This window comes from Rhinoderma darwinii, chromosome 5 (assembly GCF_050947455.1).
Source record: "Rhinoderma darwinii isolate aRhiDar2 chromosome 5, aRhiDar2.hap1, whole genome shotgun sequence".
Taxonomy (NCBI): domain Eukaryota; kingdom Metazoa; phylum Chordata; class Amphibia; order Anura; family Rhinodermatidae; genus Rhinoderma; species Rhinoderma darwinii.
This window is the reverse complement of record NC_134691.1, coordinates 136,098,312-136,114,187: the sequence shown is the minus strand read 5'-3', so window position 1 is coordinate 136,114,187 and position 15,876 is coordinate 136,098,312. Positions and strand designations below refer to the sequence as shown.

The window sequence follows — 15,876 nt, the reverse complement described above, 5'->3', positions numbered from 1 at the left end:
TCCCCCTCCCTTCTTGTGCTCTGAGGCACTGGATTGGAGGAGACAGGGGAGGAGGAGTCTAGATACTCCAGTTATCGGGAAGACACTGATAAGGGGGCTAGAGGTTACTGTGGGTCATGATTGCACATTACTGGAGGTCTGAAACTGTGCTGTAATGTGAAGCACACAGCTCTGCTATGCCAGTGTCTATTGGAAACTATAGATAATAAAGAGGCTGCTCCTACAGATTTGTTAGATAATATCTAGTATTAGTAGGCATTTTCTTAAGTTTTTTTTTTTTTGCCAGAATCATAAATTATCACCTATATATTTTGATGGGTATTACCCCCGTACAATTTATATATAATATATGTCGGAGTAAGGGCTGATTCAGACGAACGTTGCGTTTTTGCGCGCGCAAAAAACGCGGCGTTTTGCGCACGCAAAAACCACTTGACAGCTGCGTGTGTCATCCGTGTATGATGCGCGGCTGCGTGATTTTCGCGCAGCCGCCATCATAGAGATGAGTCTAGTCGACGTCAGTCACTGTCCAGGGTGCTGAAAGAGTTAACTGATCGGCAGTAACTCTTTCAGCACCCTTGACAGCGAATGCCGATCGCAATATCGAGAAACCTGTTAAAAAAAAAGAAAAAGTTCGTACTTACCGAGAACTTCCCTCCCGGCCGTTGCCTTGGTGACGCGCCTCTCTTGACATCGGGCCCCACCTCCCTGGATGACGCCGCAGTCCATGTGACCGCTGCAGCCTGTGCTTGGCCTGTGATTGGCTGGAGCTGTCACTTGGACTGAATTGTCATCCCGGGAGGTCAGACTGGAGGAAGAAGCCGGGAGTTATCGGTAAGTCAGAACTTTTTTTTTTACACGTTCATGTATATTGGGATCGGAAGTCACTGTCCAGGGTGCTGAAACAGTTTAACTCTTTCAGCACCCTGGACAGTGACTATCTCCTGACGTCGCGTACCGGAAATTTTTTTGCCGGGTTCGGCCAAAACGAGTTCGGCCGAACCCGGTGAAGTTCGGTTCGGTTGTCCGGGTTCGCTCATCTCAAAGACACTCCGTTTGGATGTTTGGAAACAGAAAAGCACGTGGTGCTTTTCTGTTTACATTCATCCTTTTGACAGCTGGTGCGCTGTTTCAGTCAGTTCGCACGGAAGTGCTTCCGTGCGACCTGCGTGGTTTTCACGCACCCATTAACATCAATGGGTGCGTGATGCGCGAAATACGCGGAGATATTGAGCATGTCGCGCTTTTTGCGCAGCGGACAAACGCTGCGCAAAAAGAACGGACTGTCTGTACTGCCCCATAGACTTGTATTGGTCTGTGCGTGGCGCGTGAAAACCACGCGGCCCGCACGGACCCAATACACGTTCGTGTGAATCCCCCCTAACTCACACTAGGTGTACACCACCGATTGTCAATATATGATTGAAGGAACAGGGGGAGTAGGAAAAGTAGTGTGTTTGATCGAATAAAAAATAAAAAATACTTTATTGTTATTAAAAATAATGTTGGATGTAATTTACGTTGCGCCAAAAATCCCCTAGATTGGCACAATATGACAAATTATGTCTAAATTAAATTGCTCCGATTCTATAGTAGTATATTGATTTATATAGACGACTGACCTCTCAGTGTTGGTGAGGAAACAGTCAATTGCAAGCAAAAAGTAAAGGTTCCTCCAATGGGCTGTAAGTAAAGCCCAGCGATGGGGAAACCCCTACATCAATATTGCTGCAATGGGTTCCATGTGCATGCATGTAACTGCATGGATTGCATGCACAAATATCCTGTGTGAGCAGACACGACACAGCAGAGTTGAAACTGCTGCGTGCCAGCAACTACACAGGAGTAGGAAAGGAACAAGCCACAACAAGTGACAGCACTGTTGAATTGCCTAAATAGTGACCTGTAAATGATATATCAGCAAATACTCTGCCCTGTCAGGCAGTCAATGACCTGCACAAATCCACTTTGTACTAATAAGTCCTGGCTATAATATACGCTGATAAGCAAGCCAGGCCAGCTAATTGTGTCTAACCGCAAGCTGCGGCAGGGAACCTTTGTGGAATAAATCACAGTTTGTGTGTTATCATGTATGTGTATACTCGGCATAGCAGAGTTGAAACTGCTATGCTGTGACAGCTCTGCAAGGGGGAGTAACAGATCGGCCGTGCTCCCGGGCGGGCGGCCACACAGGCAGTGTGCCTGAACAACGAGCTCCAGCGCCTTGCAGGGGTGAGTACTCTGCCTGTCAGGCAGTTAGTATACTGGAGCACAGTTTCTTTATTATTTATTATGTAAGTTGAGCTGCCAGGTCATTCACACACACGTGGTGAGGGCTGGGGGAAGGAGAGCCGCTATCAGCTGTCTGTGCACGGACCTCTCTCAGACACAGCTCGGCTCCGTTCCCCTGTGCAGAGCAAACTAAGTCAGCTGCTCAGCGTGCAGCCTCGGCAGGCCATTGACCCTAACTAAAGGAGATATTCTGCAGGGTAGATGGTGAATAGAACTGCTAGTAGGCAGTACGGAGCAATATTAAAGGGAATGTGTTGCTAGCAAAAAATGTATTTTTTTTTTTAGTTAAACAATTAGTGTGTAGGTGATTAAACATTGTTCTAATTTTTTTTATTTTTTTCACGAGTGAGGAAATATTATAAATTAGATTCTAATTTATAATATTTCCCAGCACTGGTCACTAGATGGAGCAATTCCCAAAATTGCAGCATTGCATGTGGTAAAGCAACCACATTGCTTTATGCTGCAAAATTGGAAAAAAATCCTTCGCTCTAGTGAGCTCTCAGAATCCCCCCCTCCTTTATCCTGGCTAGTGCCGGGAGAAACGAGGGGATTGAACGGTCAAACCTCCTACACTGTGTGTCGCCATTTTTTGAGCTAACACACAGTGTAGTAGGTTTACATACAGTAGTAAACACACACTGAAACACGAACATACATAGAAATAACTTACCTGCTCCAGTCGCTGCCGCTCCCTCCGGTCCGTCCGCTCCGTCTGCTGCCGCTGCTCAATGTGCACAAGTCCGGAAGCCGCGACCGGAAGTAGTAATCTTACTGTCCGGCCGCGACTTCCGGTCTACAGGAAAATGGCGCCGGACGGCGCTCAGTTCAACTTGGACTGTGTGGGAGCGGCGCATGCGCCGTTCCCACACAGACGGCGTACACCATAGTGAATGGAACGGGGCCCGTTCGCATTCACTATGGGACTGTAGCTGCCGTATTCCATGTCTGTATGTGTCGTTAATCGACACATACAGAAATGGAAAAAAAAATGGCAGCCCCCATAGTGAAGAAAAAGTGTAAGGCGGGATTCACACGACCGGGTCGGGTCCGAGCCCGAGTGCCGGCCGGTAAAATCGGCCATTCTGCCCGGCCGGTTTGCATAAAGTTATGCATCCGTGCCGGGCCGGGCAGATCCGGACAGTGACATCAGCGGCAGCTCCTGAAGGGGAATCCCCATGTGTTCGGGGATTCCGCTTCAGGAGTTTCCCCTGATGTCACTGCCCAGATATGGACAGAGACATCAAGCGCTCTGTCCAGGAGCGGAATCCCCGAACACACGGGGATTCCGCTCCTTCAAGGAGCTAAAGTGCGGCTAGCACATAGCAGAGCGGGGAGATACCTCCCTGCTCTGCTATAGTGGCGTCGCTGCAGTAGTAGCAGCCGCAGCAGCTGCTGCTACTAGCGGCGCCATCTAAGGTGTCGCCGAGCCAGGGTGCTTTTAACAAGCAGGGGAAGGGAGCCAGCGCAGCGCTCCCTCCACCTGCTGTACACCCCGGCCCTGCAACACAGTGTGCAGCGATGCCATTCGTCAGAATGGCATCAACTCCTCCTCCTCACATGCACTCTGCGCTGTGAGGAGGAGGAGATAGAGCGCAAGCCACGGGAAACCCGGCCATCACTCGGAACACATTCCGGTGATGGCCGTGTAATACCCGGCCCCATAGACTTCTATGGGAGCCGGGCGGCCGGGTGCCCGGGCAAAGATAGAGCATGTCCTATTTTTTGACGGCCGGATTTTCCGGCCGTCAAAAAATCGGTCGTGTGAATAGCCCCATTAGGGGTCTATCATTCCTAATGCAGCCGGGTGCCGGCCGATTTATGAACGGCCGGCACCCGGACGGGAAACCCTGCCGTGTGAATGAGGCCTAAAAATAAAAACAAGTAACACACAAACACACAAATATAAATAAACGTTTTTAATAAAACACTAACCTCAAACTGATATAAACATTTTTTTTTTGGTGACACTGTTCCTTTAAGCATCCAACATTGACAGTGGTATTAAAAGAACACCCGATGCGTGTTTCGCCGGTACTTCCGGCTTCATCGCTGGGCTTTACTTACAGCCCGTTGGAGGAACCTTTACTTTTTGCTTGCAATTGACTGTATCCTCTATATAAATCAACATACTTCTATAGAATCGGAGCAATTTAATTTAGACATAATTTGTCATATTGTGCCAATCTAGGGGATTTTTGGCGCAACGTAAATTACATCCAACATTGTTTTTAATAACAATTTAACAATAAAGTATTTTTTATTCGATCAAACACACTACTTTTCCTACTCCCCCTGTTCCTTCAATCATATAAATTATCACCTATCCTTAGGATAAGTGATCATTTTGTTATCGCTGGGACCCACTGGCGTAGCTATAGGGGTAGCAGCGGTCGCAATTGCGACAGGTCCCCGAAGCCAGGGGGGCCCACAGCCCCCCGCACCACATCAATAAAAAGTTACTATAGTAACTTGGGACGCGGGCCCCTTTTACTATAGTAACAGACTGTACTTACCTTCCTGGTTCCGGATCGCAGTGGAGGTCCTGACGTCACAGCGCTATGCGCCGCGCACAGCATTGAGATGACAGAACTACCGCCGCGGCTCAAGAGGAAGGTAAGATGAGCCCTGACTGGCGGGGTCCGACTCCCGGGACCCGCCAATCAGCTGTTTTGAAGGGGCCGCAGCACTTGTACGAGAGCTGCTTCCCTTCATTCCGGTCACACTGTGAATCGGTGTCGGCGATTCACAGTGTGGGCGAGTAGTGAAACGAAGGGGAAGCAGCTCTCGTACGAGTGCTGCGGCCCCTTCAAAACAGCTGATTGGCAGGTCCCGGGAGACGGACCCCGACACATCAGCTATTGATGGCCTATCCTGAGGATAGGCCATCAATGTTTAGGGACTGCACAACCCCTTTAAGCCTACGATGTAGCAGGCTTAGGGGGCCCATGAGACAGGATCACAGATTGTGTGATGCTGTCTGCTGGGCCCTGTATCTAAGCCAATCACATGGTAGGCTTAGATACATGGCCCATGTGTGATCCTGTCTGATGGGCCCTGTATTTAGGCCTACCACACTGTAGGTTTAGATACAGGGTCCAGCAGACAGTAATCTTATACTGTATAAGATTACTGTCTGCTGGACCCTGTATCTAAGCCTACCTTGTGGTAGGCTTAGATACAGGGTCCCACAGACAGTATCACACATGGGCCCTGTATCTAAGCCTAACACATGTGTTACTAATCTTTTTTTTTTTGTGTTTTCTTACAGGTTCGGTCATTGGACTACGTCGAATTCCAGGACTACTTCGATGACAGCTTTTTTATTTATTATCAATAAAATGGTTAATGAGGGCTGTGTGGGGGTTTTATTTTTTATTTCAATAAAATATTTTTTCTATGTCTTTGTGGTTTTATTTTAAACTATATTACTAGCGCCTTAGTAATGGCCGCCGGCTGATTGACAGCATCCATTGCTAAGGCGGGGCTTAGTGTTAGCCGATGCAGAGGCTAACACTAACCCCCATTATTACCCCGGTACCCACCGCCACCAGGGGTGCTGGGAAGAGCCGGGTACCATCCAGTACCTGACCATCTGTAGTGATGATCGGCCACTGGGGTGGCCGCAGGCTGGTATTAACAGGCTGGGAAAGGCCAGATACAGTGGCCCTTCCCACCCTGGTAATGCTAGGCTGCTGCTGCTTTATTGTATCTGTCTGGTTATGAAAAATGGGGGGGACCCCACGTCATATAAAAAATAATTGGAAAGAACGATGTGGGGTCCCCGCCAATTTTCATAACCAGCCAGATACAACACAGCAGCAGCAGGCAGCATTACCAGGGTGGTAGGTGCCACTGTTTTTGCCCTTCCCCAGCCTAATACTACCAGCCTGCGGCCGCCCTGGTGCCTGCCCGTCACTACAGATGGACAGGTACTGGTTCGTACCTGGCTCTTCCCGGCACCCCTGGTGGCGGTGGGTACCGGGGTAATAATGGGGGTTAGTGTTGGCCTCTGCACCGGCTAACATTAAGCCCCGCCTTAGTAATGGAGGTTGTCAATCAGCCAGCGGCCATTACTAAGGCGGTGATAATAAAGTTTAAAAGGATACAAGCACATAGAAAAAATATTTTATTGAAATAAAAAAACAACCCCCATTAACCATTTTATTGAGAATAAAAAAAACGCTGACATTGAAGTCCTCGAATCCGAAGTCCAACAACCGAACCTGTAAAAAAACACAAACACACAAAAATAATCAGTAACACATAAAGAAGCAAAATTATTATTCTTACCTTTCCTAAGTCCAGCGCTAGAGCCGCAATGTCAGCGAGCTGAGCCCTGTATCTAATCCTATCATGTGTGATACAGTATGCTGGGCCCTATATCTAATCCTATCATGTGTGATACTGCCTTCTGAGCCACTGTATCTAATCCTATCATGTGTGATACTGTCTGCTGAGACCTGTATCTAATCCTATCATGTGTGATACTGTCTGCTGAGCCACTGTATCTAATCCTATCATGTGTGATACTGCCTTCTGAGCCACTGTATCTAATTCAATCATGTGTGATACTGTCTGCTGGGCCACTGTATCTAATCCAATCATGTGTGATACTGTCTGCTGGGCCACTGTATCTAATCTTATCATGTGTGATACTGTCTGCTCAGCCACTGTATCTAATCCTATCATGTGTGATACTGTCTGCTGAGCCAATGTATCTAATCCTATCCATAGTTTATAGGGTCGTAGTGCTATAGATATGCTATGCTGTCTCATATACACACATTTTTTTGGGGGGCGGACACATATATATCGGGGCTATTTCCCCTGACATTTTAAGCCCTTAGTGACGCCCCTGGCTGCTAGTGCTGCATTGTTGGGTCACTTAGGCGACCCAGCGATGCAGCTGAAAGCTGCGGTCCGTCGGCCATGAGAAGATTGCGGGGGGGGGGGGGGGCCCAATAAGAACTTTTGCATCGGGGCCCATGAGCCTTTAGCTACGCCCCTGCCTAGATCAGTGGCTTTCTAAGATAGACCAGCTGTACAGATTTGAGGAAATCTCACACTGGGAGCTTCGTACAAGGCACAATTTTGTTTCAATATAGGATCAGTGGAAGGTGTTTCGGAATTTGCCTTCGCTATAGAGTGGGACGTCTTAGGATATGACATGTGTTCTCTCTTCCGTGTCTTTTTAGTGGGACACTGTGGTCGCAGGGCTGCTTTGTCCATAGGTAAAGTGTATTTGCAGATAATGTATACAGTTTTGGGAAAATAATACTCGGACAATGTACTTAGAGCTTCTCAGTGTTTTATATGTTTCATATTTTTTATATTTCACATTGTGTATACTGCACTTTATACCTGGTACTTTATTTACACTGATGTTGTTGAAAGTTTACATTTTTGTAATGTTTGTTCAAAAAATGAATAAAAAACATTTAAACATAAAAACGTCCGCCTAAAAAAAAGCTCGTAAAAAGAAGTGCATGTCACTTCTTGAGCCGTTTTTGGAGCCACTTTTCATTGACTCAATAGAAATACAACTCCAAAAACGGCCGTAAAAAACGACGCAAAAAACGCAAGTTGCTCAAAAAATGGCTGAAAATCAGAGGCTGTTTTCCCTTGAAAACAGCTCTGTATTTTCAGCCATTTTTTTGCGTGTGAACACAGCCTTAGGTGAATGCCTCAGAAATGGCTTTTGCAATGGGGTACAGGATATCCAAGCTAAACTTCTGATCTTTTCTGTTCTTTTTACATGATAAAAATGTTCATGACACCCTCAGCACCTGCAACAAATCGTGTCATGAACCATCTAATCATTAGCTGAAAGAAACAAGTAGAAATTATCGAGGCACTCACCGGATATTCAACAAACTTCTTTATTTCTGGATCTCGGTTAGGATGTGGAATTAGCCTACGGCCGTTTCACGTGCGTACACGCTTTCTCAAGGCCTTGAGAAAGCGTGTACGCACGTGAAACGGCCGTAGGCTAATTCCACATCCTGACCGAGATCCAGAAATAAAGAAGTTTGTTGAATATCCGGTGAGTGCCTCGATAATTTCTACTTGTTTCATTCAAGCTACATTGTGCTGTACTGATCGATGAGCACCTCCGGGCAACTTGGCTGCTACAATCAGCAAAGATAAGGAAACCATTTTATATACTCCGTTTATACAAGTGATTCTGGTTCAGCAGTGCCAGCCGTTTTTTCTTCTTCCTAATCATCTAATCATTAGTTGCTTGTCTTTGTTTATGCAGATGACCAGGCAGTTCATGACACCAATTGTCAGTCTATGGGTGATGGATGCAGCTATTTGTTATCCGTTTAATGTATCCACCACCCACAGGCTATAATGGTATCCGTTTAATGTATATGTCATGAAAGACTACTGAAAAGCCCATGACTTATATTTGAAACATATATCTGTAACGTATGCCATACAGCACCATAGAAAGTAAATAGAGAGGTGGCCAAGCATGTGCAGTACCGCTACATTCACATAGGGTACACAGGCATACCTCCCAACTATTCCGGATTCAGCGGAACAGTCCCGTATTTCGGGCGTTGTCCCGCTGTCCCGGGCAGCCGGTTGTATGTCCCGAACTCCCGGTGTAAACTGTATCTGTGTCCTCAGGACACAGATACAGTTGAACCCAATGCTGAAGCAAGGAACCGTCAGCTCCCTGCTTCTGCATTTGTACAGAGGACTCTCCGGGCACAGCGCTACTTTAAGTGCTGAGCCTGGGGAAGCCCTTGATGTCACTGTTCATATGACCATAGCAGAATCCCCTGCCAGAGCTTTTCCGACGCTATGGCTGGGGATTCCGCTCTTAGAGGGAATCCCTGATGTCACTGTCCAAATATGGACAGTGACGTCAGTGGCTCCTCCTGGAGCGAAATCCCCTGCCAGGGCGTTGTGGACGCTATGGCCGGGGATTCCGCTACTAGAGGGAATCCCTGACGTCACTGTCCATATATGGACAGTGAAGTTAGTGGCTCCTCCTCTAGTGGAATCCCCAACCAGAGCATTGCCGACGCTATGGCAGGGGATTCAATGGCTCCTCCTGGAGCAGAATCCCCGGCGACAGTGGTGAATTAAGTAGACAATAGGCCCTGGGCTGTTACCCAAACTTGGGCCCTCCTACTCCACCGCCGCCCTGCCGCACGTATTGTTAACACTACCTTTCTGTGCGATCATTAACAAATGGGTGCTACAATTCCCCTTGTCAAAGGGTTGTGCTCCTACATACTGACAGTCTACAACCATCACTGTGAAGGGACACATCCTCCTGACAAGGGGAATGGTAACACCCATTTGTCTATCAGTCCTGGACTACACAAAGACTTTTTGTGAAATACAAGGATTTCCTATAATAAACATGTCAGGAGAGGTGACAAATTCTCTATAAATCTAGTGACTCACAGGTGACGACTTCTCACATTACAGTAGTTTTTCTTCCTCTTTTCTTCTCCATCCAGTCGAGAGTTCATGACGACTTCTCCTGGCCATGACCCATTTCTACAGAATTTACCACTCAGATGTCTTCGGCTCCTCACTTTTTCAACATTTCCAAACCTATAAACGAAGATAAAATTATCATGGTGTCACACACTGTGGCCCTAAATATAATAGCACCATACACTGCGCCCCTAAATAAAATAGTACCAAATACTGTGCCGCTGAATATAATTATGTCCAACACTGTAAGACACCACATACACACAGCCCCCTGTAGAGAGCGCCACACACAGCCCTCTGTATATAGCGCCACACACAGCCCCCTATAGATACTGCCACACACAGCCCCCTGTAGATACTGCCACACACAGCCCCCTGTAGATAGCGCCACACACACAGCCCCCTGTACATAGCACCATACACACGGCCCCTTGTAGATAGTGCCACACACAGACCCTCTGTAGATAGCACCACACACAGACCTCCTGTAGATAGCGCCACACACAGACCACTGTATATGGTACCACACAGCCCCCTTTAGATTGCGCCACACAGCCCTCCCCTCTTGTATATAGTGCCACACAGCCCCCTCCCTTGTATATAGTGGCACACAGCCCCCCTTGTATATAGTGCCACACAGCCCCCCTTGTATATAGTGCCACACAGCCCCCCTCCCTTGTATATAGTGCCACACAGTCCCCTCTCTTGTATAGAGTGCCACACAGCACCCTTCCCTTGTATATTGTGTGACACAGCCCCCCTCCCTTGTATAGAGTGCCACGCAGCCCACCTCCCTTGTATATAGTACCACACAGCGCCCCTCCCTTATATATAGTGCCACACAACCCCCTCAATTGCATATAGTGCCACACAGTGCCCCTCCCTTGTATATAGTGGCACACAGCCCCCCTCCCTTGTATATAGTGGCACACAGTCCCCCTCCCTTGTATATAGTGCCACACAGCGCTCCCCCTTGTATATAGTGCCACACATCCCCCTCTCTTGTATTAGTGGCACACAGTCACCCTCCCTTGTATAGTGCCACACAGCACTCCACCCTTGTTTATGTATATAGTGCCACACAGCGCCCCCTTGTATATAGTGCCACACAGTCCCCCTCCCTTGTAAATAGGGACACACAGACCTCCATCCCTTTTATATAGTGCCACTCAGCCCCCTCCCTTGTATATAGTGCCACACAGCCCCCTCAATTGTATATAGTGCCACGGAGCCTCCCTCCCTTGGATATAGTTCTACACAGCTCTCCCCCCTTGTATATAGTGACACACAGCGCTCCCTCTTGTATATAGTGCTATACAGTCCCCCTTGTATATAGTGCCACACAGCGCTCCCCCTTGTATATAGTGTCACACAGCGCTCCCCCTTGTACATAGTGTCACACAGCGCTCCCCCTTGTATATAGTATCACACAGCGCTCCCCCTTTGTATATAGTATCACACAGCACTCCCCCTTGTATATAGTATCACACAGCGCTCCCCCCTTGCATAAGGTGTCACACAGCGCTTCCCCTGTATATATTTCCACACAGCGCTCCCCCTTGTATATAGTGTCACACAGCGCTCCCCCTGTATATATTTCAACACATTGCTCCCCCCTTGTATATAGTTCCACACAGAAATCCGCGCCCCAAAAAAAGTATTGTTCTTACCTTGCCCCTTTCCTGCGATGGACGGTTCGCTGCACATCTTCCTGGCGGGACGCCTGCGCAGACCAGTGCGATTCAGTGACGTCATTACTCCGGCCTGCGCAGGGAGTTTTCCCAGCACCTTATAGGCTGCAGGCCTAATGTGGCCTGCAGCCTATAGTATTAATTTGTATCTGCATCTGGTATATGTTTTTGTTTTTTCAAAAGGAGAAACTTTTTTTGTGTGGTAAATGTCACCATTGAGTTATATATATATATATATATATATATATACACTACCGTTCAAAAGTTTGGTGTCACCCAGACAATTTTGTGTTTTCCATGAAAACTTACACTTATATTTATCAAATGAGTTGCAAAATGACTAGAAAATATAGTCAAGACATTGACAAGGTTAGAAATAATGATTTTTATCTGAAATAATAATTTTCTCCTTCAAACTTTGCTTTTGTCAAAGAACGCTCCATTTTCCGCAATTACAGCATTGCAGACCTTTGGTATTCTATCTGTTAATTTGCTGAGGTAATCGGGAGAAATTTCACCCCATGCTTCCAGAAGGCCCTCCCACAAGTTGGATTGGCTTGATGGGCACTTCTTGCGTACCATACGGTCAAGCTGCTCCCACAACAGCTCTATGGGGTTGAGATCTGGTGACTGCGCTGGCCACTCCATTACAGATAGAATACCAGCTGCCTGCTTCTTCCCTAAATAGTTCTTACATAATTTGGAGGTGTGCTTTGGGTCATTGCCCTGTTGTAGGATGAAATTGGCTCCAATCAAGCACTATCCACAGGGTATGGCATGGCGTTGCAAAATGGAGTGATAGCCTTCCTTATTCAAAATCCCTTTTACCTTGTACAAATCTCCCACTTTACCAGCACCAAAGCAACCCCAGACCATCACATTACCTCCCCCATGCTTGACAGATGACGTCAGGTACTCTTCCAGCATCTTTTCAGTTGTTCTGCGTCTCACAAATGTTCTTCTGTGTGATCCAAACACCTCAAACTTCGATTCGTCTGTCCATAACACTTTTTTCCAATCTTCCTCTGTCCAATGTCTGTGTGCTTTTGCCCATATTAATCTTTTCCTTTAATTAGCCAGTCTCAGATATGGCTTTTTCTTTGCCACTCTGCCCTGAAGGCCAGCATCCCGGAGTCGCCTCTTCACTGTAGACGTTGACTCTGGCGTTTTGCGGGTACTATTTAATGAAGCTGCTAGTTGAGGACCTGTGAGGCGTCTATTTCTCAAACTAGAGACTCTAATGTACTTGTCTTGTTGCTCAGTTGTGCAGCGGGGCCTCCCACTTCTCTTTCTACTCTGGTTAGAGCCTGTGTGTGCTGTCCTCTGAAGGGAGTAGTACACACCGTTGTAGGAAATCTTGTTTCTTGTCAATTTCTCGCATGGAATAGCCTTCATTTCTAAGAACAAAAATAGACTGTCGAGTTTCACATGAAAGCTCTCTTTTTCTAGCCATTTTGAGAGTTTAATCGAACCCACAAATGTAATGCTCCAGATTCTCAACTAGCTCAAAGGAAGGTCAGTTTTATAGCTCCTCTAAACAGCAAAACTGTTTACAGCGGTGCCAACATAATTGCACAAGGGTTTTCAAGTGTTTTCTAATCATCCATTAGCCTTCTAACACAGTTAGCAAACACAATGTACCATTAGAACACTGGAGTGATGGTTGCTGGAAATGGGCCTCTATACACCTATGTAGATGTGCATTAAAAAACAGACGTTTGCAGCTAGAATAGTCATTTAGCACATTAACAATGTATAGAGTGTATTTCTGATTAATTTAATGTTATCTTCATTGAAAAAAACTGTGCTTTTCTTGCAAAAATAAGGAAATTTCTATGTGACCCTAAACTTTTGAACAGTAGTGTATATATATATATATATATATATATTTAAATAGAAAACCATGTTGTGTATACTTTGTGTCATTTTTTTTTGTAAACAATGGCGTAAAGCCTTACACTATTCCCTTCACTAAAAGAGTTTATAATATATTCCACAAAAACATATGCTAAAAGGGGACACTTTAGAATAAAGTTGTTTAGCCCATAGCCAATATTAAAATACTTCATGAATATGTTTCTATATGAATTGAAAAAAAAACAAAAAAAAAACAGAGAAAATATGTGGTGTAAAAAGGGACTTGACTAACTTTTTTGGGTGAGGAAATGATGCTATTTGTGCCAATAAATTATTGCAAGAACCAATTAAGAATTATTTTTGCTTTAGGCCTCATGCACACTTCCGTTGGCCGTCGTACGGCCGCTAATGACGGATCCGTGAAACACGGACCGCACACACATGGCTTCCGTGTGCAGTCCGTTGATTCAACGGACCAACGGACCAAATTAATGAAAGGCCCGAGACTGTTCCATCAAAAACGGACAGGAGTAGGACCTGCCCTATTTTTGTCGGAACGGCCACACAGTTCCATTAAAACAACGGAAGTGTGCATGGCCCCAATGAATGTTTCAGTGAGCTATCAGTAACAAAATGGATTGCACACTGAAGAAAATAACTGAAGTGGGCATGAGGCCTTATAGCACGATAAATGTAAACCAGATAAAATCATTGAAGACTAATAGATCATATATTTATATCTATATCTATATATTGTGTATATATATATATATATATATATATATATATATATATATATATATATATATATATATATATATATATAAATATTTGTCCCTTAATAGCAAGAACCCTAACAGAAACTAATTCTAGGTTTGTATCATTATCGCAATATTTGCATTATTATCAAATTTCTTTTCTACTTCCTACATTTATTCTATATACATTAATCTACATTTTCTATAGAAACACTTCATGGTTATCTGGATATGTTGCGTTTGTAAAATTGCAGATATGATTATTGACATATGTACATTCCAGTGCCTGTAAAGTAATTTATAAAACAGGTTCTTCAAGTGAAATCATTAACTTCCTTCATTTCAGCAGAAAAGTCTAAGTCTGTCACACAAGTGAAAGTCAAGAGCTTGGTAAGTACACAACAGCTTGGTTTCTAACACTTTTTTTTTTACAATTTACTAAATCATTCTTACAGTTATTGTATAGACAGTCTATAAAGAAGAAGAGCAAACCCTTTGTGGCCCTCGGGCCGCCTTGTCAGATAGTGCTTCTTTAGGGGGCTGAAATAATCCTTCACATTAAACCATGTCTGAAGTAAGCATCACAATCTAATTACCCTATCTCAGACGCACACACTGGTGGAAATGTCATAGGAAGCCTATTAAGATATCAGCGTATTTGGGAGTATCCACGCAAACAGTGGGAGAACCTACAAACTCAATGCATATTGGCCCGCTCAAATGCAAAGACAGAACCCTGGTACTGCAAAGCAACATTGATAATGACTGAGACTTTAAAAGGGGATGTCTCATGTTGAAAACCCCTTTCCGTATGCCCTATTGTGGGACATGGATGTTATAGAAGGTGGTCCGCTCGTGACCCACCTCTATGAGCTACAGTGGAAAGCCACTAACAAGCAGCGGCTCTCACTCCGGTGGACCCAGTCTGTCTATGTATTACATTTTATTTGAATGGCTGCATTTAATACTACTGTACATTTCCTGTGTAATAATGGTTAGATATAGATTATTGGTAGTGCAGCCAGAAACTGTGTCTAATCTGTCTTTTTCGAGGGACATTTCAACCTCCCTGTATGCTTTTTCAAAATTCATATTTTCTCTCTCCATGCCTTCTCAGTGGGCAGATTCTTCCTGGTATAATACTAGTACTGTGCTCAGCATTCTGAGCCAGTTGGATGTCCCCTCAATTCTGCTTCTCCTCCCATGCCATGAACCTGGCGGGATGTGTAGGCACGGAGTCTAACAGACCCTTGCCCTTCATCACCAGGGACCACCGCAAGGTGGTAGAGACTTGCCAGGTCACGGCCTTCTAACTGCCCCCTATTGTGGCTAGTTGAAGATAGGCAGATGACTGTATGATGATTCAGTGCTAATATAAGATCCAAGAGGTTTCTCAAACAAAGCCGAAGTCAGGGTCAGAAGAAGTGGTTTAGGAAAGGAATCACTATACAAGGTTAGTGATATATATTGATTGTATTATATATATATATATATATATATATATATAAATCAGGTGCATAGCTAGGGGGGGCATGTTCCCTAGGCACAACTGGGAGGGACGTAGGGGGGCACCGGGGTGGGCGCAGGTACAATTTACTACTCCTCCTGGAGTGGAATCCCCCCTGACGTCACTATCCATATATGAACAGTGACATAAGGGGCTCCTCCTCCAGGAGAGGAATCATAACTCCCATCCGTCGCGGGCGGCCGGTGGTCAGTCCCGCAGTCAACTGTATCTGCGTCCTCAGGACGAAGATTCAGTTAAACTTAAAGAGGCTCTGTCACCAGATTTTGCAACCCCTATCTGCTATTGC

The 15,876-nt window shown here is 45.6% G+C and overlaps 1 protein-coding gene across 3 annotated transcripts in view; it reads left to right on the top strand.

The window, feature by feature from the left end:
* The first annotated feature begins 1,999 nt into the window (after positions 1 to 1,999).
* Positions 2,000 to 15,876, top strand: part of LOC142652718 (glyoxylate/hydroxypyruvate reductase B-like) — a 55,561-nt gene continuing 41,684 nt past the window's right edge. The window contains exons 1-2 of one of the 3 annotated variants that reach the window (XM_075828388.1): positions 2,000 to 2,232; positions 14,412 to 14,452. The gene's annotated coding sequence lies outside the window, so the exon portion shown is untranslated. Of the gene's footprint in view, positions 2,233 to 14,408; positions 14,453 to 15,876 lie in introns of all 3 variants that reach the window. The other 2 variants (XM_075828389.1, XM_075828390.1) reach the window with 2 other exon arrangements.